Below are 25,116 nucleotides of genomic sequence, written 5' to 3'. Positions count from 1 at the left end.
GCAGTGACTAGTGGTATGCCGCAGGGCTCAGTACTGGGACCCCAGCTATTTACAATATACATTAATGATTTGGATGGGGGAATTGAGTGTAATATCTCCAAGTTTGCAGATGACACTAAGCTGGGTGCCGGTATGTGCTGTGAGGAGGATGCTAAGAGTTTGCAGAGCGACTTGGACAGGTTCGGTGAGTGGGCAAATACGTGACAGATGTGGATAATGTGGATAAATGTGAGGTTATGCACTTTGGTGGCAAAAACACGAAGGCAGAATATTAACTGAACGGCGGCAGATTAGGAAAAGGGGAGGTGCAACGAGACCTGGGTGTCATGGTACATCAGTCATTGAAAGTTGGCATGCAGTACAGCAGGCAGTGAAGAAGGCAAATGGTATGTTGGCCTTCATAGCGAGGAGATTTGAGTATAGGAGCAGGGAGGTCTTACAGCAGTTGTACAGGGCCTTAGTGAGGCCTCATCTGGAATATTGTGTTCAGTTTTGGTCTCCTAATCTGAGGAAGGACGTTCTTGCTATTGAGGAGTGCAGTGAAGGTTCAGCAGACTGATTCCCGGGATGGCAGGACTGACATATGAGGAGATACTGGATCGACTGGGCCTGTATTCACTGTAGTTTCGAAGGATGAGAGGGGATCTCATAGAAATATATAAAATTCTGACGGGACTGGACAGGTTAGATGCAGGAAGAATGTTCCCAATGTTGGGGAAGTCCAAAATCAGGAGACACAATCTAAGGATAAGGGGTAAGCCATTTAGGACTGAGATGAGGAGAAATTTCTTCACTCAGAGAGTTGTTAACCTGTGGAATTCCCGACGGCAGAGAGTTGTTGATGCCAGTTCATTGGATATATTCAAGAGGGAGTTAGATATGGCCCTTATGGCTAAAGTGATCAAGGGGTATGGAGAGAAAGCAGGAAAGGGGTACTGAGGTGAAAGATTAGTCATGATCTTATTGAATGATAGTGCAGGCTCGAAGGGTCGAATGGCCTACTCCTGCATCTATTTTCTATGTTTCTATGTACATCAATCTTTGAAGGTGGCAGGACAAGTTGAGAAGGCTGCTAAAAGGCATAAGAGACCCTTGGCTCCACAACTAGAGCCTGGGGGGAATGTTAATGTGGGTGAGCTCGTGGGTTTGGTTGCAGTTGGGGGCTGAAAGCCCCAAAAATGCGACCACATCGGGAAGCCGGTTCCAACCCGCCGATTTCCGCATTTAACTACAGCACGTTGGGCTGCGTGTGAGCAAGCCCTGTGGAGGATGCAGGTTATCAACTTCAATATGTTAATTGCTCAATGACAGGGATATTAACGTGGGTTTTGGAGTTTAACTTTGGCTGCACAGGTTTCCTAGGCTTCTTGGAGCTCGCCAGTGGAAGGAAGGCAAGAAGAAAGTGACACTTGAAGGAGCTGAATCCATGACAGGGAAATAGGCCAATAAGGACTGAGTAATCACTGCTGCTTTTTTTTTGCAAGGGCACTAGAACCCACAAAGTAACAATTTAAACTTTAACGAATACCTTAAATCAAAATGGAATTTGGTTGCCGGGGGTAATGATGCATTCCAGTCCCTCCGACGCACACCTCTTCACAGCTGATGACTTACTTGCTTATTTGAAAGGGTGTTAGATCTCTTAATTTCCAATGAAGTACGAACTCCGATGGCAGTTTTAACTTCTTTATTTTTGGCAGAGAGCAACAAGCTGCTGGCTGATTGCCAGTTCCTTTGTCTTACTGGGACCACATGGTCAAAATGGCTGTATTTTTACCGGGTTCAATTTACAGAAAAGAACTCGCCTTCTTTGACATTATTGGCTCAATTACTAGTCTTTTAACCTTTTAATTGGCTCGTTACCCAAGGTCCTAAAATGTCAAGTTGATTGATGGTTTAATGCAACATGCTACCACTCACGTAGCACCTCTGACTTGTTGTCTGTGAAATTTCACAGCCTGTCTAAATGCAGCCTGTTTGAATTCTCTATCAATCCCCCCTTTGATTCTTTCACAAACTGAATCATAAAACATCAGGTATCACTGGTTAAACATTCTACAAAATAATTTCATACATGTTAATAGAGTTTCCTTCTAAAATTTGTTGATGTGTTTCGCCACATGTCTGGACTAGTAGCTTCCACACAAATTTATACCAACCCGAGTTCCATCGTGGCCACAATGGAAGTCTGGTTTTAGTAGGTTAATTAACCTTATTTCAATTTAATCCAAATCAATATCTTAATTCAACCAGTAAACAACTTTTCCTTAAGCATAACATACTCCTGTGCCACGTACAGACGGTCTGCTGAGCCCTGCAAGGTGTCTCACCTGCGGGACAGCAGCTACAGCCGCCTGGTCGCAACAACATTTAATCAACATAAACAAACAGTATAAAAGTAAAACAATTACAAAAAATAGATTTAAACCTTCCACCAATGAAGTTCCTATTGAACCTAGCCATTCAGTGGCTCCACTCCACAAAGTGAATGATGGGGATTGCTTAAGATTTTCTACCTCCTTTTGGATATGCTCCGCTAAGTGGATAATTTCTTCGGAGCTATCTGGGATATATGTGCAACACTCAGTTCCGAGTAGGGTGCAAGTACCTCCCTTTTCAGCCAGGATGTAGTCAAGGGCCAGTCTATTCTGTAGGGCTGCTGTGCGGATTGCTACCATTTCTGCATTGATTTTAACTAGGGCCTCTGAGCTACCCGTTCCACAACGGATGCCATGTTAATGGATTCCCTTGCCAGTTTGGCGGTCCCATACCCGGGGATCAGAATGGCAAAGAACCTCTCTGTTTCTGTGATAGCTCTCTTAGGACGGTGTAAATGTTCTGACAGTGACTTTATATGATACATATAAGGCACAATGTAGGCTAAATAGCAGGATCCTATCCAATTCTGGGGCAACCAAGGGTAGGCCTTGTGGCCACACACCCAATAGGTGCCATTATATGCAATGAATGTTAGCTGTTTCTTTGTCAGCAACACTCCGGGGCCTGTCCACGCTTTTCCATCTGTTTTATTCAGAATCCCCGTTACGTTAAAAATTCCCACATCGGCCCAGTTTGGACGGTTCCGTGGCTTGATTATATTATAATTACGGGAGCAGTTACTATACCCCATATTTTGGCCTCTTTTGATGTTTCTAATCAGACAGACCGATTCCCCCGGTCTTCCTATTCCCGTTGTATTATTGATAACAAAAAATGGGGGCCGTTTGGAATTATTGTAGCACGGTTGGTATCCCCCTTCAAAGGTAGTCAGATTGTAACCTGCTGACTTCCATTTACGTGCCCAGTTTTCCGTATTCTGAAACGCATTGCCTGTTTTGTTTTGATTAATTATCCACTCAGCCATTTCTGAGATATTCAAGGAAACTGGCCTCAAGGGAATCCCTCCCTTTGAGTGAATAGGAATATGCGCACACACCCAACAACTAGAAATGTTACCTTGTTTGGCATAAATGTATGACATATATAAAAAGGTATTTACATTTAATTTCCTTGCTACCCTACTATTTCCCTTTGGTGCAGAAGGTCGGTGATAGAGAATTCAAACAGGCTGCATTTAGACAGGCTGTGAAAATTCACAGTCAACAAGTCAGAGATGCTACGTGAGTGGTAGCATGTTGCATTAAGCCATCAATCAACTTGACATTTTAGGACCCTTGGGTATTGAGCCAATAAGGTCAAAGAAGGCGAGTTCTTTTCTGTAAATTGATCCAGGCAGAAATACAGCCATTTTGACCATGTGGTTTCAGAAGGCAAAGGAACTGGCAATCAGCCAACAGTTTGTTGCTCTCTGCCAAGATTAAAAAGTTAAAACTACAATCGGAGTTCGTATTTCATTGGAAATTAAGAGATCTAACAATTTTGCCGCTGTGAGCAGGGTCGCTGAGGAAAGAAACTGAATTTTGGACATCGGACCTACATTTTGAGGTAAGGACTCCACTTTTTAAAAAAAGTCCTCGGTCAAAAGTCTAAATTCACCTCTAATTCCACGCGATTCCGAAAGCCTCCGGTTTGCGAACCCTCCGGTTGGTAGTCGGCTCGAGGTCCCATCGACATCTAAACTTCGGCGGCGTGTTAGTTAATTAATCACCGACCGATTGATCAGCTGGAAAGCTTACGACTCGAGACTTCAGTAAAGAAATTATGGCAGCAGGAGATAAGAACAAAGAGTTGCCTACAACTGTTAAAGGTGGGCAGGCACCACCTGCAGTTTCGCTAGATTTAATTCTCGAACAGTTGAAAGAATACATAGGGCAACAATTCAAATTATCTAAAGCCTGTATTAAGATCGAACAAAAGTACGGAACCTCCAAAGGACAATGGTCCTTGGACGAGATTAAAAGGGTCTGGGGAAAAACAACCCATATGAAAAATAAAGAGTGAACTAGATGGTCCCTAGCGGTTATGGGCCAGATTCGAAACCGGAATGAAATTATAATGCGTTCTCAACATGATCGAGAACTGACCAGTACAAAGGATCAATTGCAAGCAGTTTGTGCACAGCTGCGACAGAAAAAGCTTGAACTTGAAAAGCTGGAAGCGGAAGTTAAAGATCTTAAAGGTGAAATTAAAGAATGGAAAAAATCATTAGGTCAAGAGACAGTAATAGTAAAAGGAAAATTTATTGATCAATTCCCAGAGTACCCATGTTTGGATAAATTAAAAGTGCAAACCCGAAGACACAACCGAGGAATAGATACGGATTCCAAATTGTCCGACAATACAGTGTCGGAGGATGACGAATTAGGGGTGCGCTTTGCCCCGTTTAAAAAAAGACAAGTTGTAGTCAAATCAGAAGAGATTGCAGATGAGGGCGGAACCAAAAAAACAAAGAAAAGGGTGTACGAAGAATACTTAGTTCATGCTCCGGCAGACCCAGAGAAAATTGATAAATGGTCCAAGGAATTGCCCAATCTAAAGAAAGGGGGAGTAAAAACGTGGGACCAATTGGACCACTTAAGAAATATATATCAACTTCATCCCTGGGACGGAGTGCAAATTTTGACCATAATGGCGCCAAAAACACAGGGAAGAAAATTGCACGACAAGGTAGATGAAGCTTTGAGCAAGAATTAGACGCAGGATGGGAGGCGATTAAACACTGGCTGCAAGCCTTCAGTCCAGCTAAGACAGACTGGGGAAAAATTGCAGCTTGCCAACAGAAAGGAACAGAGGAGGTCCTGGAGTATGATGAGCGGCTTAGATGCACGTGGCTAGAACATTCGGGTATGAATAATACGGATGAGGAAATGGATGAACAAGTGTTTGGACCCCTGAAAGCAGCTTTCGTGGCAGGTCTAAAGCCAGAACTGTCCAAAATGCTTAAGGTAGTGTTACCGGACTGGGAAGGTAGAGGAACTACCTTTGCAGCATTGGTGGATCGATGTAACCAAGTAGATCGGGATATGGGAGCTAAAGTCCGAGCTGTACAGGCTATGGGATGGAAATCCCAGGATTCCGATAAACAGTAATTAGGAAAATTATCCGGAAAATGTCATTATTGTGGGAAAGAAGGTCACTGGGCCAAGACGTGCAGGGCAAAACAGAAAGGTCGCGGCTGGGGAAGAGGACGCAGCCAGGGATATAATTCGGCCAACAAACCAGGCTTGTCACAAGATAATGATCTCATAGAAGCATTTAAGCGACTGACAATACAACAACAGAAGGAGTTACTTGCGATAGCAAAAAACGATTAGAGCCCACCCTGGCCCCCCTCCTCGCACTAATACAACAAAGGGGAGATGGGCTATATATAACTGTGAGGGTGGGCGGAATTAACATGCTTACCCCTACAATATGGAGACTTTTTGCCGTTGGATGGTAGGGCATGTATAGCCTATGGAGTTGGGGGCCATAAAATTAAAATTAAAAGGACAACACCGGTACTTATAGGGCTGGGTCCACATGAACTAACCACGCCGGTCTGGATAGGCCCAGTAGATCAACCCCTTTTGGGAATGAACGTTCAAATCCAAGTAGATTCATCATTGAATTTTGAGGATGGTCGGGTGACATGGTCAATTAGAACTTTGAAGAAAGAAGAATTGAAGGAACACCATGGCCCCAGGCACTACCAATAGTGCTATGTAGCATTAGGGCAACCCCGAACAGAACTACAGGTCTAAGCCCATTTGAAATTATAACAGGACGACCCATGTCGCTGCCAGGAACTATCGATTTACGGAAAGCTGATGTTCACTTAATGAGTGACACTTTGTTATCATACTGTCAGAACTTAACCAATGCTGTTAGTTCTGTTACACGACAGGTATCGGCAGCTTGGGGTAATCCACCTGAAGGAGGACACGACATCATCCCGGGAGTCTGGGTGTATGTGAAAAAGTTGCATAAAGAACCTTTGGGTGCCAAGTGGGAGGGACCTTATCAAGTGTTATTGACCACCCAGGCAGCTGTTAAAGTCCAAGGAAAGAAAGCCTGGATCCACGCTTCACACGTTAAACGAGCATCCATAACTGAAGCTGAAATCTAATAAGGACAATTACTTTTTGCAAAAATGTATAAATTTACTGTATTATTGATTGTAGGTATTATAGGCATAGGCCTACTTCTTACTAGCCGACCCTCTGCACCAAAGTAGGGTAGCAAGAGAATTACATGTAACTGCCTTTTTATATATGTCATACATTTATGCCAAACAAGGTAACATTTCTAGTTGTTGGGTGTGCGCGCATATTCCTATTCACTCAAAGGGAGGGATTCCCTTGAGGCCAGTTCCCTTGAATATCTCAGAAATGGCTGAGTGGATAATTAATCAAAACAAAACAGGCAATGCGTTTCAGGATATGGAAAACTGGGCACCTAAATGGAAGTCAGCAGGTTACAATCTGACTACCTTTGAAGGGGGATACCAACCGTGCTACAATAATTTCAAACGGCCCCCATTTTTTGTTATCACTAATACAACGGGAATAGGAAGACCGGGGGAATCGGTCTGTCTGATTAGAAACATCAAAGGAGGCCAAAATATGGGGTATAGTAACTGCTCCCGGAATTATAATATAATCAAGCCACGGAACCATCCAAACTGGGCCGATGTGGGAATTTTTAACGTAACGGGGATTCTGAATAAAACAGATGGAAAAGCCTGGACAGGCCCCGGAGTGTTGCTGACAAAGAAACAGCTAACATTCATTGCCTATAATGCCACCTATTGGGTGTGTAGCCACAAGGCCTACTCTTGGCTGCCCCAGAATTGGATGGGATCCTGCTATTTAGCCTTACATTGTGCCTTATATGTATCATATAAAGTCACTGTCGGAACATTTACACCGTCCTAAGAGAGCTATCACAGAAACAGAGAGGTTCTTTGCCATCCTGATCCCTGGGTATGGGACCGCCAAACTGGCAAGGGAATCCATTAACATGGCATCCGTTGTGGAACGGGTAGCCAATGATACCTCAGAGGCCCTAGTTAAAATCAATGCAGAAATGGTAGCAATCCGCACAGTAGCCCTACAGAATTGACTGGCCCTTGATTACATCCTGGCTGAAAAGGGAGGTACTTGCACCCAACTTGGAACTGAGTGTTGCACATATATCCCAGATAGCTCCGAAGAAATTACCCACTTAGCGGAGCATATCCAAAAGGAGGTAGAAAATCTTAAGCAACCCCCATCATTCACTTTGTGGAGTGGAGCCACTGAATGGCTAGGTTCAATAGGAACTTCATTGGTGGAAGGTTTAATTCTATTTGTTGTAATTGTTTTACTTTTATATTGTTTGTTTATGTTGATTAAATGTTGTTGCGACCAGGCGGCTGTAGCTGCTGTCCCGCAGGTGAGACACCTTGCAGGTCCCAGCAGACCGTCTGTACATGGCACAGGGGTATGTTATGCTTAAGGAAAGGTTGTTTACTGGTTGAATTAAGATATTGATTTGGATTAAATTGGAATAAGGTTAATTAACCTACTAAACCCAGACTTCCATTATTGCCACGATGGAACTCGGGTTGGTATAAATTTGTGTGGAAGCTACTAGTCCGGACATGTGGCGAAACACATCAACAAATTTTAACATGTATGAAATTATTTTGTAGAATGTTGAACCAGTGATACCTGATGTTTTATGATTCAGTTTGTGAAAGAATCAAAGGGGGGATTGATAGAGAATTCAAACAGGCTGCATTTAGACAGGCTGTGAAAATTCACAGTCAACAAGTCAGAGATGCTACGTGAGTGGTAGCATGTTGCATTAAGCCATCAATCAACTTGACATTTTAGGACCCTTGGGTATTGAGCCAATAAGGTCAAAGAAGGCGAGTTCTTTTCTGTAAATTGATCCAGGCATAAATACAGCCATTTTGACCATGTGGTTTCAGTAAGACAAAGGAACTGGCAATCAGCCAGCAGTATGTTGCTCCCTGCCAAGATTAAAAAGTTAAAACTACAATCGGAGTTCGTATTTCATTGGAAATTAAGAGATCTAACAGTCAGCTAGTAAGAAGTAGGCCAATGCCTAGAATACCTACAATCAATAATACAGTAAATTTATACATTTTCTCAAAAAGTAATTGTCCTTATTAGATTTCAGCTTCAGTTACGGGTGCTCATTTAACGTGTTGAAGCGTGGATCCAGGCTTTCTTTCCTTGGACTTTAACAGCTGCCTGGGTGGTCAATAACACTTGATAAGGTCCCTCCCACTTGGCACCCAAAGGTTCTTTATGCAACTTTTTCACATACACCCAGACTCCCGGGATAATGTTGTGTCCTCCTTCGGGTGGATTACCCCAAGCTGCCGATACCTGTCGGGAAACAGAACTAATAGCATTGGTTAGGTTCTGACAGTATGATAACAAAGTGTCACTCATTAAGTGAATATCAGCTTTTCGTAAATCGATAGTTCCTGGCAGTGACATGGGTCTTCCTGTTATAATTTCAAATGGGCTTCGACCTGTAGTTCTGTTCGGGGCTGCCCTAATGCTACAGAGCACTATTGGTAATGCCTAGGGCCATGGTGTTCCTTCTTGGTGATATTTGGCAAGCCGTTGTTTCAAAGTTCGATTCATTCGTTCTACTTGTCCTGATTATTGTGGATGATAAGGACAGTGTAAATCCCACATACTGTTCAGTAACCTACAGACTTCTTGGCAGACAGCACCTGTGAAGTGTGTTCCCTGATCTGTGTCAATGCTACTCGGGACTCCCCATCGGGGAATGTAATGAGTGCTTTCAATCTGCACATCTGTGTTGGTTCTTCTGGAGGAACGCCCTGTGAGGCGGCATCTTTAGCTGCCTGGTCGGCTAGGGCATTTCCCTCTGCTTCTGTGTTATTTTCATTGGTATGGGCCTTACACTTCAGGATGGACACTTACTGAGGTAATTGTATGGCCTCCAGTAAGTCTCGGACTTCTTTTCCATTTCGGATAGGTGTACCAGCAGCAGTGAGGAATCCTCTTTTCCGCCATAACAGACCAAAGTCGTGAGCGACTCCAAAAGCATTACGCGAATCTGTGTAGACATTAGCTGTCTGTCCTTCTGCTATTCGACATGCTTCTGACAGGGCCCGCAACTCGGCCTGTTGTGCTGACGTTCCTGAGGGTCACCATCCTTTTGCCATTACCTCATATAAGGTTGTAACTGCCTATCCTGCTTTTCTGGTACCATTGTCAACAAAGGAGGAACCATCTGTAAACAGGATGAGGTCTGGGTTGTGCAGAGGCTCCTCTGCTCTAAGGCTGCTTCTTCTGTTTCTTTTAAAATCTCCACGCAGTCATGTTCTTCACATTCTCCCCCATCTTGCTCCCTCGATTCTGACATCGGGAGCATAGTTGCGGGATTAACCGGGCTGGCCCGGATAATATGGAGATTAGGAGCTTCCAAAACTGCTGTCCAGCGGGTCCATCTTGCTGCTGTCACCTGAGACATTCTATTCATGGACAGCAAAGCGTGTACGGTGTGGGGACACTTGACAATCAGCTTTTGGTCGAGGACTAGACCCGCAGTGGTCATTACCGCTCGACATGTAGCTTCCATGGACCTTAGGCAACTTCCCCATCCGAGGGTTACCGCATCCAGTTTTGCCGAATAATAGCCAATAGGTCTTTGCCGATCCCCATGTTCTTGTGTCAGTATAACTGTCATATATCCTTCTTTCTCATGAACAAACAGGGTAAATGGCTTACCACTGTCGGGGATTCCCAGAGCCGGTGCCGAACACAAAGCCTTTTTCAAACTCAGGAAGGCCTCTTGCTGTTCTTTAGTGAGGGTGATGGCTTCTTTAGAGGCACGTTTCCCCTTTAAAATATCATTCAATGCTGAGCAAGCTGTGTGAAGGAGTCAATCCAATTTCTGTTAAAGTTACACAATCCCAAAAAAGACCTTAGTTCCTGAATAATGGTGGGTTTTTTCGCAGCCCGAATGGCTGCAGTTCTATCCTGGGTAAGTTCTCTCTTTCCTTGTGAAATCTTTTGTCCCAGGTATACAACCTCTTCTTGGGATATTTGTGCTTTGTCGATGCTGGCTTTATGTCCTTTCAGACGCAGGTGATCCAGCAAAGCTCGTAAATCTTGTTCATGCTGTTCTTCCGTGCTTGAAGCTAGCAAGATATCGTCTACATATTGGATGATTGTGGATGACAGGGGAGGTAGTTCTCGCAAATGGCTTTGTAAAGCCATGTGGAATACCGTAGGGCTGTTGTGGAAAGCCTGTGGTAACCGGGTCCAAGGATACGGTTGTCCTTGGACCGTGAAAGCAAACCACTGTCGAACCTCCGGTGCCAGAGGCACCGACCAAAATCCGTTGGCCATATCTATAACCGAGAAATATTTATGTTCCGGTTTGAGGGCATTAAAAATGGTGGAGGGATCTGCGACCAAAGGAGCTTTTTGATCAATACACTGGTTAGCTTTCCTATAATCGACGGTCAAACGCCAAGTCTCATTAGATTTCTGTACCGGCCACACGGGGCTATTGGAGGTGCTATGCGTTTTAATAAGCACCCCTTGTTTCTCCAATTGCTGAATAACCGGTAAGATTCCCGCGATGGCAGTTGGACTGATGGGATACTGTTTAGTGCATGGAGGCTTGGTCACTGTAAATGACGCAGGCTCCATCTGGAGTAGGCCACAATCGTTCTTATCTTTAGCCCATATCGGGTGTTCCTTCAATTCTTCTTTCTTCAAAGTTCTAATTGATCATGTCACCCGACCATCCTCAAAATGCAACGATGAATCTACTTGGATTAGAATGTCCATTCCCAAAAGGGGTTGATCTACTGGGCCTATCCAGACCGGCGTGGTTAGTTCATGTGGACCCAGCCCTATAAGTACCGGTGTTGTCCTTTTAATTTCCATTTTATGGCCCCCAACTCCATAGGCTGTATGTGCCCTACCATCCAATGGCAAAAAGTCTCCATTTTGTAGGGGTAAGCATGTTAATTCCGCCCCTGTGTCAAAAAGACAGTCCACATCCTTATCGCCCACCCTCACAGTTATATATAGCCCATCTCCCCTTTGTTGTATTAGTGCGAGGAGGGGGGCCAGGGTGGGCTCTAATCGTTTTTTGCTATCGCAAGTAACTCCTTCTGTTGTTGTATTGTCAGTCGCTTAAATGCTTCTGTGAGGTCGTTATCTTGTGACAAGCCTGGTTTGTTGGCCGAATTGTATCCCTGGCTGCGTCCTCTTTCCCAGCCACGACCTTTCTGTTTTGCCCTGCACGTCTTGGTCCAGTGACCTTCTTTCCCACAATAATGACATTTTCCGAGTAATTTTCCGAATAACCGTTTATTGGAATCCTGGGATTTCCATCCCATAGCCTGTACAGCTCGGACTTTAGCTCCCATATCCCGATCTAATTGGTTACATCGATCCACCAATGCTGCAAAGGTAGTTCCTCTACCTTCCCAGTCCGGTAACACTACCTTAAGCATTTTGGACAGTTCTGGCTTTAGACCTGCCACGAAAGCTGCTTTCGGGGGTCCAAACACTTGTTCATCCATTTCCTCATCCGTACTATTCATACCCGAATGTTCTAGCCACGTGCATCTAAACCGCTCATCATACTCCAGGACCTCCTCTGTTCCTTTCTGTTGGCAGGCTGCAATTTTTCCCCAGTCTGCCTTAGCTGGACTGAAGGCTTGCAGCCAGTGTTTAATCGCCTCCCATCCTGCGTCTAATTCTTGCTCATTCTGCCCCAAAGCTTCATCTACCTTGTCGTGCAATTTTCTTCCCTGTGTTTTTGGCACCATTATGGTCAAAATTTGCACTCCATCCCAGGGATGAAGTTGATATATATTTCTTAAGCGGTCCAATTGGTCCCACATTTTTACTCCCCCTTTCTTTGGATTGGGCAATTCCTTGGACCATTTATCAATTTTCTCTGGGTCTGCCGGATCATGAACTAAGTATTTTTCGTACACCCTTCTCTTTGTTTTTTTGGTTCCGCCCTCATCCGCAGTCTCTTCTGATTTGACTTCAACTCGTCTTTTTTTAAACGGGGCAAAGCGCACCCCTAATTCGTCATCCTCCGACACTGTATTGTCGGAGGATTTGGAATCCGTATCTATTCCTCGGTTGTGTCTTCGGGTTTGCGCTTTTAATTTATCCAAACATGGGTACCCTGGGAATTGATCAATACATTTTCCTTTTCCTATTACTGTCTCTTGACCTAATGATTTTTTCCATTCTTTAATTTCACCTTTAAGATCTTTAACTTCCGCTCCCAGCTTTTCAAGTTCAAGCTTTTTCTGTCGCAGCTGCGCACAAACTGCTTGCAATTGATCCTTTGTACTGGTCAGTTCTCGATCATGTTGGGAACGCATTATAATTTCATTCCGGTTTCGAATCTGGCCCATAACCGCTAGGGACCATCTAGTTCGCTCTTTATTTTTCATACGGGTCATTTTTCCCCAGACCCTTTTTAATCTCGTCCAAGGACCATTGTTCTTTGGAGGTTCCATACTTTTGTTCGATCTTAATACAGGTTTTAAATTAGTTGAATTGTTGCTCTATGTATTCTTTCAACTGTTCGAGAATTAAATCTAGCGAAACCTCAGGTGGTGCCCGCCCACCTTTAACAGTTGTAGGCAATTCTTTGCTCTTATCTCCTGCTGCCATAATTTCTTTACTGGGGTCTCGAGTCGTAGGCTTTCCAGCTGCTCAATAGGTCGGTGATTAATTAAGTAACACACCGCCGAAGTTTAGACGTCTAAGGGATCTTGAGCCGCCTACCAACCGGAGGGTTCGCAAACCGGAGGCTTTCGGAATCGTGTAGAAGGAGAGGCGAATTTCGACTTTTGACCGAGGACTTTTATAAAGAGGAGTCCTTACCTCAATATGTAGGTCCGATGTCCAAAATTCAGTTTCTTTCCTCAGCGATCCTGTTCGTGACGCCAAAATTGTTCGATCTCTTAATTTCCAATGATATACGAACTCTGATGGTAGTTTTAACTTCTTTATTTTTGGCAGAGAGTAACAAGCTGCTGGCTGATTGCCAGTTCCTTTGTCTTACTGGGACCACATGGTCAAAATGGCTGTATTTATACCGGGTTCAATTTAAAGAAAAGAACTCGCCTTCTTTGACCTTATTGGCTCAATTACTAGTCTTTAAACCTTTTAATTGGCTCGCTACCCAAGGTCCTAAGATGTCAAGTTGATTGATGAGTTAATGCAACATGCTACCACTCACGTAACATCTCTGACTTGTTGTCTGTGAATTTTCACAGCCTGTTTGAATTCTCTATCAAAGGGTTTGTTCACAGTACTTGTGCTGAGAAGTTACTTTACACAATTTGGAGATGTCAGGCTGGATTTTCGGCTTTTGCTGATTTGCCCGTTTCTGCCGCAAATCACGACAAAATCAAAATTTTACCGCTGGGTTAGTGTTCGGGCCAGAGCACGCAACTTTCGCCAAATAAAAGTTCACGAGGAGCATTAGCTCTAACTCCGGCGTTGCATCACAGAATTTGCGCACAATATTTTTTTTCATCCTGCGCTTTTGGTCTGCTGTCCAATCGCAAACGCTAATACAGGACGCGGCCACACACAGGCGCAGTACACCGGGCTGAATCAAACATTTTATAATTCGATTTTGGTCATGGAGGAGGAGGAGGAGGATAGCAGACAGCTGCTAGGAAATTTACTCAAGAGGCTAACGAAGCTCTTGTGGGGGCTGTGGGGAGGAGTTGGCAGGAATTATATCGGAAGGGTGGATCTAGACCCCAGCCAGCCATTTTTAATGGAATATGGAGGGAAATCGCTGAGGAGGTCTCTGCCTCAGACACTGTGGCTAGGAGTGGGAAACAGTGCCGCAAAAAGTTCAATGATCTTTGTCGGGTCGTTGGAGTGAGTACAATTTTAATTGATGCACTCCTTCATTACTTCAATTATAAATCTGATGCACTATTTATTCTCATGCTTTTGGTGCCTGTCAGCAGTCTGTGGGTGTTCTCATGCTGTCTCTCAGCACTCTGTGGGTTGCCTCCTAAAATGCTTGACACATACATAGGCTTAGTTTGGCACCCTATTAACCATGAATGAATTTTACACATTATTGAGATTGCTTTCTGATATCTCATAAGATAATTTTGCACTTTGATGTGCTCCTCCTGATGAACCACATGCAACTTCCAAGGCCATTAAACAGTGGACTGTCTTACAATCAGAAAATATGGTATAAGTGCTTTGGTAGCTATCTGTGTGTGCCACAAGAACAGATGGACCCTCTGGTAACCATTCCCATTTTCATCTTTGCAGGCAAAGAAGTTTCATAATTGCCACGCGCAAGTGAGGACAGGCGGCAGTCCGCCTCAGACCCTGCCACTCACCGACCTCGAGGACCGAGTGGTAGGCCTCATCAGTGTCTCAGGTCGGGCAACTGCCATTGGGGGTGTTGACCCCCGCTTGGATACTGAGGGTAAGTCCTGCATACTCCCTGGGCTGGGTTGGGACAATGTGATACAGTGTCTGTGGACTAGGGTTGGGGCAGTGTGATACAGTGTCTGTGGACTAGGGTTGGGACAATGTGATACAGTGTCTGTGGACTAGGGTTGGGACAATGTGATACAGTGTCTGTGGACTAGATATAATGAAGTAGCCGCGGTCCTTCAAGTGAGCCTGTGCTATGTGACCTTCCTCATGTCACCCTGCCCCCTCCCCTGCTGCTAACCACTCGTCTGTTGCTTTCTACTTTCAGATGACCAGCCACAGGCACAGCATCCTTCAGATCAACCCTCCACATCAGGCCATCATGTGGAGGAGGAGGAAGAGGAGCAAGAGGAGTTCAGAGATCAGCCGACTCCGGGGCAGATGCACTCTATCCCTCTTTTCCCACCGGCAAACACCTTGTCTGAGGTCGATGATGTGACTTACTCAGGGTTTACCTCTGAGGCTCCTGGGACTCGTGGCGTGCAGCAACACAGTTCTGGGGTCGAATCTCGTATGCCACCTCTCCCGAGGACGAGTCGGCAAAGTCAGTCCGCAGACAGACAGGCAGACACAGAATTGGATAGGGTGGGACTGTCCAGGGAGAGCATCCACCTCACCCGTCATCTAATTGATGTCTTGGGTAGGTTTCCCGCGACTATCGAGAATCTCACTGCGACCATTGGGGAGGTAGGGTCACAGATTGTCAGTGTGAGCCATGAAACATGTGAGGCCATCAGTGCCCACACATGGCTGGTGGCCTTCACCAGTGACACTGGAGTCCTGGAGAGTGTGGAGCGAAGCCTTGCCGAATATGGTGCATCACAGGCACAAGCTCTGCTCCAGCTTGGGCAGGTGTTGCAGTCCATAAACCCTTCCGCTATACTCTCTGCATTTCCCATTGTCACACCCAGACCCACACCAGCTGTGACTGGCGACACTGATGAAGAGGCTCGCCAGTCAGAAGCTGGGCCTTCCACACCACGAGCTGGTCCAGTGTCTCCCCAGGCGACGTCTCCAATATCTCTCCCCCCAACACAGCAGTGTTCTGACAACTTTACTGCACGCCATCGTGGTGCCACTTTGGGTAGGAGCAGCAGGCAAGGGAGGGGGATAAGGGTAATGGTGGGGGGCTGGAGAAAGCCAGTGGTAAAAGACAGTGGGGCAGGGGTTGCTGCATTTTGTTCTGCATTCTGTTGTTTATAATGTTGTTGTTCATTGATCACACTGCTGCATGCGGATAATTTATGTTATTTTATTAAAGTTTCAAAGTTTCAAAATTAAGTCAACAAAGTAATATAAGTTTACAATGTTTGATCAATTATGTTGTTCACCTTAACCATTCCTGTGTAGTGTCTCTTTTGCATTATAAGAGGGGGAATAGTCAACATGCTGGGATAGTGTCCAGGCAACGGTCAAACATACCGTTCACTCTTCAAGCAAAGCGTTGAATTATGAGTTGCTGCCTTAAGGCTTTTGCAGCGGCGAAATTTCCACAATCCCTCTCCTGTGGTTGTGGTGGGGTTGGTGGTGGCATGGGTTCCTCACCAGGCTCCTCTTCCTCATCTACCTCCTCCTCCTCTTCCTCCCACCACCCTCTCTCCTGAGGTGGTCCTGCAATCCCCATTGGCAAATCCTGTCTCCTCATGATCGCTAAGTTGTGTAGCATGCAGCACACCACAATGAACTCAGCAACCTGCTGAGGGGAGTATTGCAGGCAGCCTCCAGAGTGGTCCAGGCATCGGAAGCTCTGCTTGAGGACTCCAATTGTCTGTTCAATGTACCGATGCTCGGCTTCTGTCTGAGGGTTCCGGAGGGAGTTCATGAGCCAGGTAGCGAGGCCGTAACCTTTGTCTCCCAGCATCCGGCTCTGGCCTTGTGGTTGATGCTGGAACATATGTGAGACGCTGCTCTCACTCAAGATGAAAGAATCATGGATGCTCCTTGGATATTTGGCATTGACTGCCCTGATGCGCTGAGTATGGTCGCAGATGATCTGTATATTCATGGAGTGGAATCCCTTTCAGTTTCAGTAAACCTCTGGATTCTGTAAAGATGCTCGCAGGGCGATGTACGTACAGTCAGGGCACCCTGAACCTTGGGGAAGCCAGCAAATTATCCAAAACCTACAGCCCTCTCACTTTGGGTCTCCTTGGTTATTGGGAAGTTTCTGAAGTCCATCCTGTGTGTGTACAGTGCAGTAATCACCTGGTGAATGCAGCAATGTGTAATATGCTGCGAGATGGAGCATATGTCCTCTGTTAATGCCTGAAAGGAGCCGGAGGCATCGAAGGCAAGTGCTGCAGTCACCTTCACGTCGACACAGTGCAGTCCTGTTGTCTCTGGTAGGCTGTAGTTCTGCCTGTATGAGCTGGCATATCTCTGTAACCACCTCTTTTCAGAAGCACAGCTTTCTAACGCACTATGCCTCAGAGAGCTGCAGGTATGAGCAATGTTCCCTGTAAACTTGTGGGTTAAAGCCTCCTCCCATATGTCTGCGACTTCTTCGATTACATTGACAATGATTAAAGATAAGCCTTCTTCCAGCTCGACGCCGTGTAAATATAGCAGCCAGGATTAATGGCTGACATAGAATGGCCCTCATCTTTTAAAATGTCCTTAAATGTGCTTTAAAACAAATTATAAACTCACGTAAACTTCACAATCAAATGTATGCAGTAACGCAGTGTTCCTCTCCCAATGCTTTCAAACACTCAGATCTCTGAATTTCTCCTGTTTCCAAGATGGCGGCGTTAGTGCCAGGTGTGCCCGGGGTGCAAGTGCTTTTTGCCGGTGGGTCCCCGGGCGGACGCTAAATCGGCCGATATGCTCAAAAGTTCTGCCCGGGGCACTAGCGCAGCGATGCACGATGATTTATGTCATCCAAACGGTGAAAACAGTGGGCGGGGGCAAAGTTTTAGCACCGCCGCAAAACCATGGTGCCGAAAATTCCACCTGGGCACAAAACCTTGTGCGCCTCATTTCACGCCAAAAAATTGTTTGTGCGCCCGCCCAGACATTAAACAGGGCGCAAATGAGCCAAAAATCCAACCCCAGAATCATAGAATCATACCAAAATGGATAATTTCCCCACATTGTGGAATCTGTATGGGTGGAGCTGCGGAGTACCAAAGGGCAGAAATCGCTAGTGGGAGTTGTGTAGACCACCAAACAGTAGTAGTGAGGTTAGGGACAGCATCAAACAAGAAATTAGGGATGCGTGCTACAAAGGTACAGCAGTTCTCATGGGTGACTTTAATCTACATATAGATTGGGCTAACCAAACTGGTAGCAATACGATGGAAGAGTATTTCCTGGAGTGTATTAGGGATGGTTTTCTAGACCAATATGTCGAGGAACCAACTAGAGGGCTGGCCATCCTAGACTGGGTGATGTGTAATGAGAAAGGACTAATTAACAATCTTGTTGTGCGATGCCACTTGGGGAAGAGTGACCATAATATGGTAGAATTCTATGATGGAGAGTGACAGTTAATTCAGAGACCAGGGTCCTGAACTTAAGGAAAGGGAACTTTGATGGTATGAGACGTGAACTGGCTAGAATAGACTGGCGAATGATACTTAAAAGGGTTGACGGTGGATAGGCAATGGCAAACATTTAAAGATCACATGGATGAACTTCAAAAATTATACATCCCTGTCTGGAGTAAAAATAAAACGGGGAAGGTGACTTAACTGTGGCTAACAAGGGAAATTAAGGATAGTTTTAAATCCAAAGAAGAGGCATATTCATTGGCCAGAAAAATCAGCAAACCTGTGTTTAATTAGGAGGGGGAAAATAGAGTATGAGAGGAAGCTTGCTGGGAACATAAAAACTGACTGCAAAAGCTTCTATAGATTTGTGAAGAGAAAAAGATTAGTGAAGACAAACGTAGGTCCCTTGCAGTCAGATTCGGGTGAATTTATAATGGGGAACAAAGAAATGGCAGACCAGTTGAACAAATATTTTGGTTCTGTCTTCACGAAGGAAGATACAAATAACCTTCCAGAAATACTAGGGGACTGAGGATCGAGTGAGAAGGAGGAACTGAAGGAAATCCTTATTAGGCGGGGCGGACAATAATCAAGGGAATAATGGAGGCTTGTGAAATAGGAATGGCAGTAATCATGGGGGATTTTAACCTACATATGGTCTCTGGCCCCACCTACTGGCCTCCCGCAATTGTACAGTCGCTTGCGCGTCCTCGTGGCCACCAGCTATTGTACCGTCCCTGGTGCCGCCTCGTGGCCTCCCGTAATTGTATTGTCCCTGGCACCTCCTAATGGCTACCTGGAATTTTATGGCCTCTGGAGCCTCCTAGTGGCTATGGGGAATTTTACAGTCTCTGGCGCCTCCAAGTGGCCACCCGCAATTGTACGGTCTCTGGCCCCTCCTAGTGGTTACCTGGAATTGTACAATCTTTGACCCCTCCTAGTGCCTACCCACAATTGTTCGGTCTCTGGCGTGTCTGAGTGGCCACCCGGAATTGTGCGGTCTCTCACGCTGCCGAGTGGGCACCGGAATGGTGTGGTCTCTTGCGCACCCTAGTGGCCACCCACAATTGTACGGTATCTTGCCATGCCTAGTGGCCACGCGCAATTGGACAGTCTCAGGCACCTCCTCGTGGCTCGCTGCAATTGTTCGGTTTCTGGCGCTGTCTAGTGGCCACCTGGAATTGTACGGTCTCTGGCGCCACCTATTGGCCTGCTGCAATTGTACAGTCTCTTGCACGTCCTTGTGGCTATCTGTAATTGTACGGTCTCTGGCGTATTTCAGTGGCCACCCGTATTTGTATGTTCTCTGGCGCCTCCTGGAAGCCATCCAAAATTATATGCTCTCTGGCCCCTCCTTGTGGCTACCTGGAATTGTATGGTTTCTGGCACCTCCTAGTGGCCACGCGCAATTGTACAGTCTCTGGTGCTGTACAGTGGCCACCGGCGATTGTACGGATTCTGTCCCTTCCTCGTGGCTTCCCAGAATTTCATGGTCTCTGGCGTCTCCTAGTGGCTATCTACAATTGTACGGTCTTTGGCGTCGCCTCATGGCCTGCCACAAATGTACGGTCCCTGGTGCCTCCTAGTGGCTAGCTGGAATTGTACGGTCTCTGACCCCTCCTCATGGCGTGTCCTCATGGTCACCAGGAATTGTGCGGTCTCTCTCGCTGCCTCGTTGCCACGTGGCCTACCTCCGAGTGGCTACGTGCAATTGTATGGTCTCTGGTGCCGTCTAGTGGCCTCACGCAAATGTACGGTCTATGTCCCCTGCTCGTGGCTGCCTGGAATTGTATGGTCTCTGGTCCCTCCTAGTGGCTATCTGGAATTGTTTGGTCTCTGGCCCCTCCTCGTGGCTGCCTGGAATTTTACAGTCTCTGGTGCCTCCTAGTGGCTAGCTGCAATTGTACGGTCTCTGGCGCCGCCTCGTGGCCTCCCGCAAATGTACGGTCTCTGGTGCCTTCAAATGGCTACCTGGAATTGTGCAGTCTCTGGCGCTTCCACGTGGCTGCCTGGAATTGTAAGATCTCTGGCACCATCTAGTGGCCACCTGCAATTGTATGGTCTCTGGCGCCGCCTAGTGGCCTCCCGCAAATGTACGGTGTCTGGTACCTCCTAGTGGCTACCTCGAATTTTACGGTCTCTCGTGCTTCCGAGAGGCAACCTGCGATTGTACGGTCTCCGGTGTTCCCGAGTGGCCTCCTGCATTTGTATGCAATCTGGCGTGTCCTATTGGCCCCCTATGGTCTCTGTTGTATCCTAGTGGCCAACTGGAAATGTACGGCCTCTGGCACCATCTACTGGCCTTTCGCAACTGTATAGTCTCTTGCGCATCCCAGTGGCCATCTGGAATTATAAGGTCTCTGGCCCCTCCTACTGGCTACCTGGAATTGTACGGTTTCTGGTGCCTCCAAGTGGCTACCTGGAATTGTGTGGACTCTGGTGCCTCAAGTGGCTACCCAGAATTGTATGGTCTCTGGCCCATCCTCGTGGCCTCCCGCAATTGTACAGTCCCTTGCGTGTCCTCATGGCCACCAGCTATTGTACAGTTCCTCGCGCCACCATATGCCCACCCACAATTGTACGGTCCCTGGTGACGCCGAGTGGCCTCCCGCAATTGTATGGTCCCTGGCACCTCCGAATGGCTACCTGGAATTGCACGGTCTCTGGCCCCTCCTAGTGGCTACCTAGAATTGTACGGTCTCTGGCACCTCCTAGTGCCTCCCGCAATTGTTCGGTCTCTGGCGTGTCCGAGTGGTCATCCGCAATTGTGCGGCCTCTCGCGCTACCTAGTGGCCACCTGGAATGGTATGGTCTCTGGCGCATCCAAGTGGCCTCCCACAAATGTACGGTCTCTGGTACCTCCTAGACGCAGCCTGCAATTGTACAGTCTCTGGTGCTCCCGAGTGGCCTCCCGCAATTGTATGCACTCTTTGTGTCCTAGTGGCCCCCGCAATTGTATGGTCTCTTGTGCACCCTAGTAGCCACCCTCAATTGTACAGTATCTCACAACGCCTAGTGGCCACGCGCAATTGGATGGTCCCTGGCACCTCCTAGTGGCTACCTGGAATTATACGGGCTCTGACCCCTCCGAGTCGTTCCCTGCAATTGTATGGTCTCTGGCACCCCCTAGTGACCAGACAGAATTTTAAGGTCTCTCACGCCGCCTCGTGGCCAACCGCAATTGTACGGCCTCTGGTGCATTCCAGTGGCTACCTGGATTTGTATGGTCTCTGGTGCCTTCTAGTAGCCATTGGAAATTGTATGCTCTCTGGCCCCTCCTTGTGGCTACCTAGAAGTTTATGGTTTCTGGGGCCTCCTAGGGGGCCACACACAATTGTACAGTCTCTGCTGCCGTGCAGTGGCCACCGGCAATTGTACAGTCTCTGTCCCCTGCTAGTGGCTACCTGTAATTGTACGGTCTCTGGCCCCTCCTAGTGACTACCTGGAATTGTATGGTCTCTGGCCCCTCCTCGTGCCTACCTGGAACTTTACAGTCTCTGGCGTCTCCTAGTGGCTACCTGCAATTGTACGGTCTCTGGCACCGAGTCGTGGCGATCTGGCATTTGTACGGTCTCTGGTGCCTCCTAGTGGCTACCTGGAATTGTACGGTCTCTGACCACCCCTCATGGCTTCCTGGAATTGAACGGTCTCTGGCGCCTCCTAGTGACTACCCACAATTGTTCGGTCTCTGGCGTGTCCTCGTGGCTACCAGGAATTCTGCGGTCTCTCCCTCCGCCTAGTGGCCACCCGGAATGGTGCGGTCTCTGGCGCTTCCACGTGGCTGCCTGGAATTGTAAGATCTCTGGCACCATCTAGTGGCCACCTACAATTTTATGGTCTCTGGTGCCACCTAGTGGCTACCTGGAATTGTATGGTCTCTGGCCCCTCCGAATGGCTACCTGGAATTTTACAGTCTCTGGCGCTTCCTAGTGGGTACCTGGAATTTTACGGTCTCCAGTACCTGCTAGAGGCAGCCTGCGATTGTACGGTCTCTGGCGCTCCCGAGTGGCCTCCCACAATTGTACGCACTCTGGCATGTCCTAGTGGCCCCCGCAATTGTATGGTCTCTTGCGCACCTCAGTGGCCACCCTCAATTGTCCAGTATCTCGCAACGCCGAGTGGCCATGCGCAATTGTACGGTGTCTGGCGCCGCGTAGTGGCCACCCAGAATTATACGGTCTCTGACGCCACCTATTGGCCTGCTGCAATTGTACAGTCTCTTGCGCGTCCTTGTGGCTACCTGTAATTGTATGGTGTCTGGCACTCACTAGTGGCCACACAGAATTTTATGGTCTCTCACGCTGCCTCGTGGCCAACCGCAATTGTACGGCCTCTGGTGCGTTCCAATGGCCACCCGGATTTGTGTGGTGCGTCCTGGTAGCCATCTGAAATTGTACGCTCTCTGGCCCCTCCTTGTGGCTACCTGGAATTGTATGGTTTCTGGTGCCTCCTAATGGCCACCCGCAATTGTACAGTCTCTGGTGCCGTGCAGTGGCCACCGGTAATTGTACGGCCTCTGTTCCCTGCTGGTGGCTACCTGGAATTGTACACTCTCTGGCCCTTCCTAGTGGCTACCTGGAATTGTATGGTCTCTCGCCCCCTCCTCGTGGCTACCTGTAATTTTACGGTCTCTGGAATCTCTTAGTGGCTACCTGGAATTGCACGGTCTCGGTCCCCTTCTTGTGGCTTCCTTGAATTGTACGGTCTCTGGCGCCTCCTAGTGGCTACCCACAATTGTTCGGTCTCTGGCGTGCCCTCGTGGCCACCAGGAATTGTGCGGTCTCTCACGCCGCCTAATGGCCACCCGGAATGGTACGGTCTCTGGCGCCTCCAAATGGCTACCTGGAATTGCAAGATCTCTGGAACCATCTGGTGGCCACCCACAATTGTATGGTCTCTGGCACCGCCTAGTGGCTACCTGGAATTGTATGGTCTCTGGACCCTCCTAATCCTAATGGCTACCTGGAATTGTATGGTCTCTGGCCCTTCCTTATGGCTACCTGGAATTGTACGGTCTCTGGCGCTTCCTAGTGACTACCTGCAATTGTATGGTCTCTGGCACCGCATAGTGGCCTTCCACAAATGTACGGACTCTGGCACTTCCTACTGGCTACCTTGAATTTTACGGTCTCTGGTGCCTTCTAGAGGCAGCCTGCTATTATACATTCTCTGGCGCTCCCGAGTGGCCACCCTCAATTGTACGGTATCTCGAAATGCCTAGTGGCCACGCGCAATTGTATGATCTCTGGGTTCGCCTCCTGGCCTCCCACAATTGGATGGTCTCTGGTGCCACCTAGTGGCTACCTGAAATTATATTTCTGGTCCCTCCTAATGGCTACCTGGAATTGTATGGTCTCTGGCACCACCTAGTGGCCACCCAGAATTATATGACCTCTGGTGCCGCCTAGTGGACCCACGCAATTTTACGGTCTCTGAGGGATCCGAGTGGCCAACTGGAAATTTATAGTCTCTGGCGCCTCCAATGTGGCTACCTGCAATTGTATGGTCTCTGGCACTGCCGAGTGGCCTCCCGCAAATGACTGGTCTCTGGCACCTCCTCGTGGCTATCTGGAATTTTACGGTCTCTGGTGCCTCTTTGAGGCAGCCTGCGATTGTACGGTCTCTGGCGCTCCCGAGTGGCCTCCCGCAATTGTACACACTCTGGCGTGTCCTAGTGGCCCCCACAATTGTATGGTCTCTTGTGCACCCTAGTGGCCATCCTCAATTGTACTGTATCTCGCAACGCCCAGTGGCCCCCCGCAATTGTATGATCTCTGGGGTCGCCTCGTGGCCTCCTGCAATTGCACGGTCTCTGGCGCCTCCTGGTGGCTAGCTGGAATTATACAGTCTCTGGCGCCTCCTACTGGCTAACTGAAATTGTATGGTCTCTGGCGCCTCCAAGTGGCTACTTGGAATTGTACGGTCTTTGTCCCCTTCTTGTGACTGCCTGGAATTTTATGGTCTCTGGAGCCTCCTAGTGGCTATGTGGAATTTTACATTTCTGGCGCCTCCAAGTGGCCACCCGCAATTGTACGGTTTCTGGCGCTGCCGAGTGGCCACCTGCAATTGTATGGTCTCTGGCGTCTCCTCGAAGCCACCCAGAATTGTACGGTCTCTGGCTCCACCTAGTGGCTACTTAGAATTGTACGGTCTCTGGCGCGTCCGAGTGGCCACCAAGAATTTTACGAGCTCTGGTGCCTCCTAGTGGCTAGCTGGAAATGTATGGTCTCTTGCACATCCCAGTGGCCACACAGAATTGTACGGTCTCTGGCCCCTCCTAGTGGCTACCTGGAATTGTACGGTCTCTGGCGCCTCCTTGTGACTACCTGGAATTGTGAGGTCTCTGGCAATCCTGAGTGGCCTCCCGCAGTTGAACGGTCTATGGCGCCTCCTGCTGGCCATCCACAATCGTACGTCCTCTGGTGCCACCAATGGCCACGCGGAATAGTACGGTCTCTGGCACCACCTAGTGGCCTCCTGCAATTGTATGGTCTCTCGCCCCGTCAAGTGGCAAACAATTGTATGGTCTCTGGTGCCACCTAGTGGCCTCCGGCAATTGTACGGTTTTTGTCCCCTCCTAGTGGCTATCTGGAATTGTATCGGGCTGGACTTTCCACTTGGTAGCTAAGGCCCAAAAAATTGGACCTTGTTGCAGCAATCTGGGACATATCACCCGTGCTGATCACCGGCACAAGGCCCCTTTTTTTTTTAGCGATTTTCCATTC

This window comes from Pristiophorus japonicus, chromosome 13, assembly GCF_044704955.1.
Source record: "Pristiophorus japonicus isolate sPriJap1 chromosome 13, sPriJap1.hap1, whole genome shotgun sequence".
NCBI lineage: Eukaryota > Metazoa > Chordata > Chondrichthyes > Pristiophoridae > Pristiophorus > Pristiophorus japonicus.
This window is presented reverse-complemented; position numbering follows the sequence as displayed.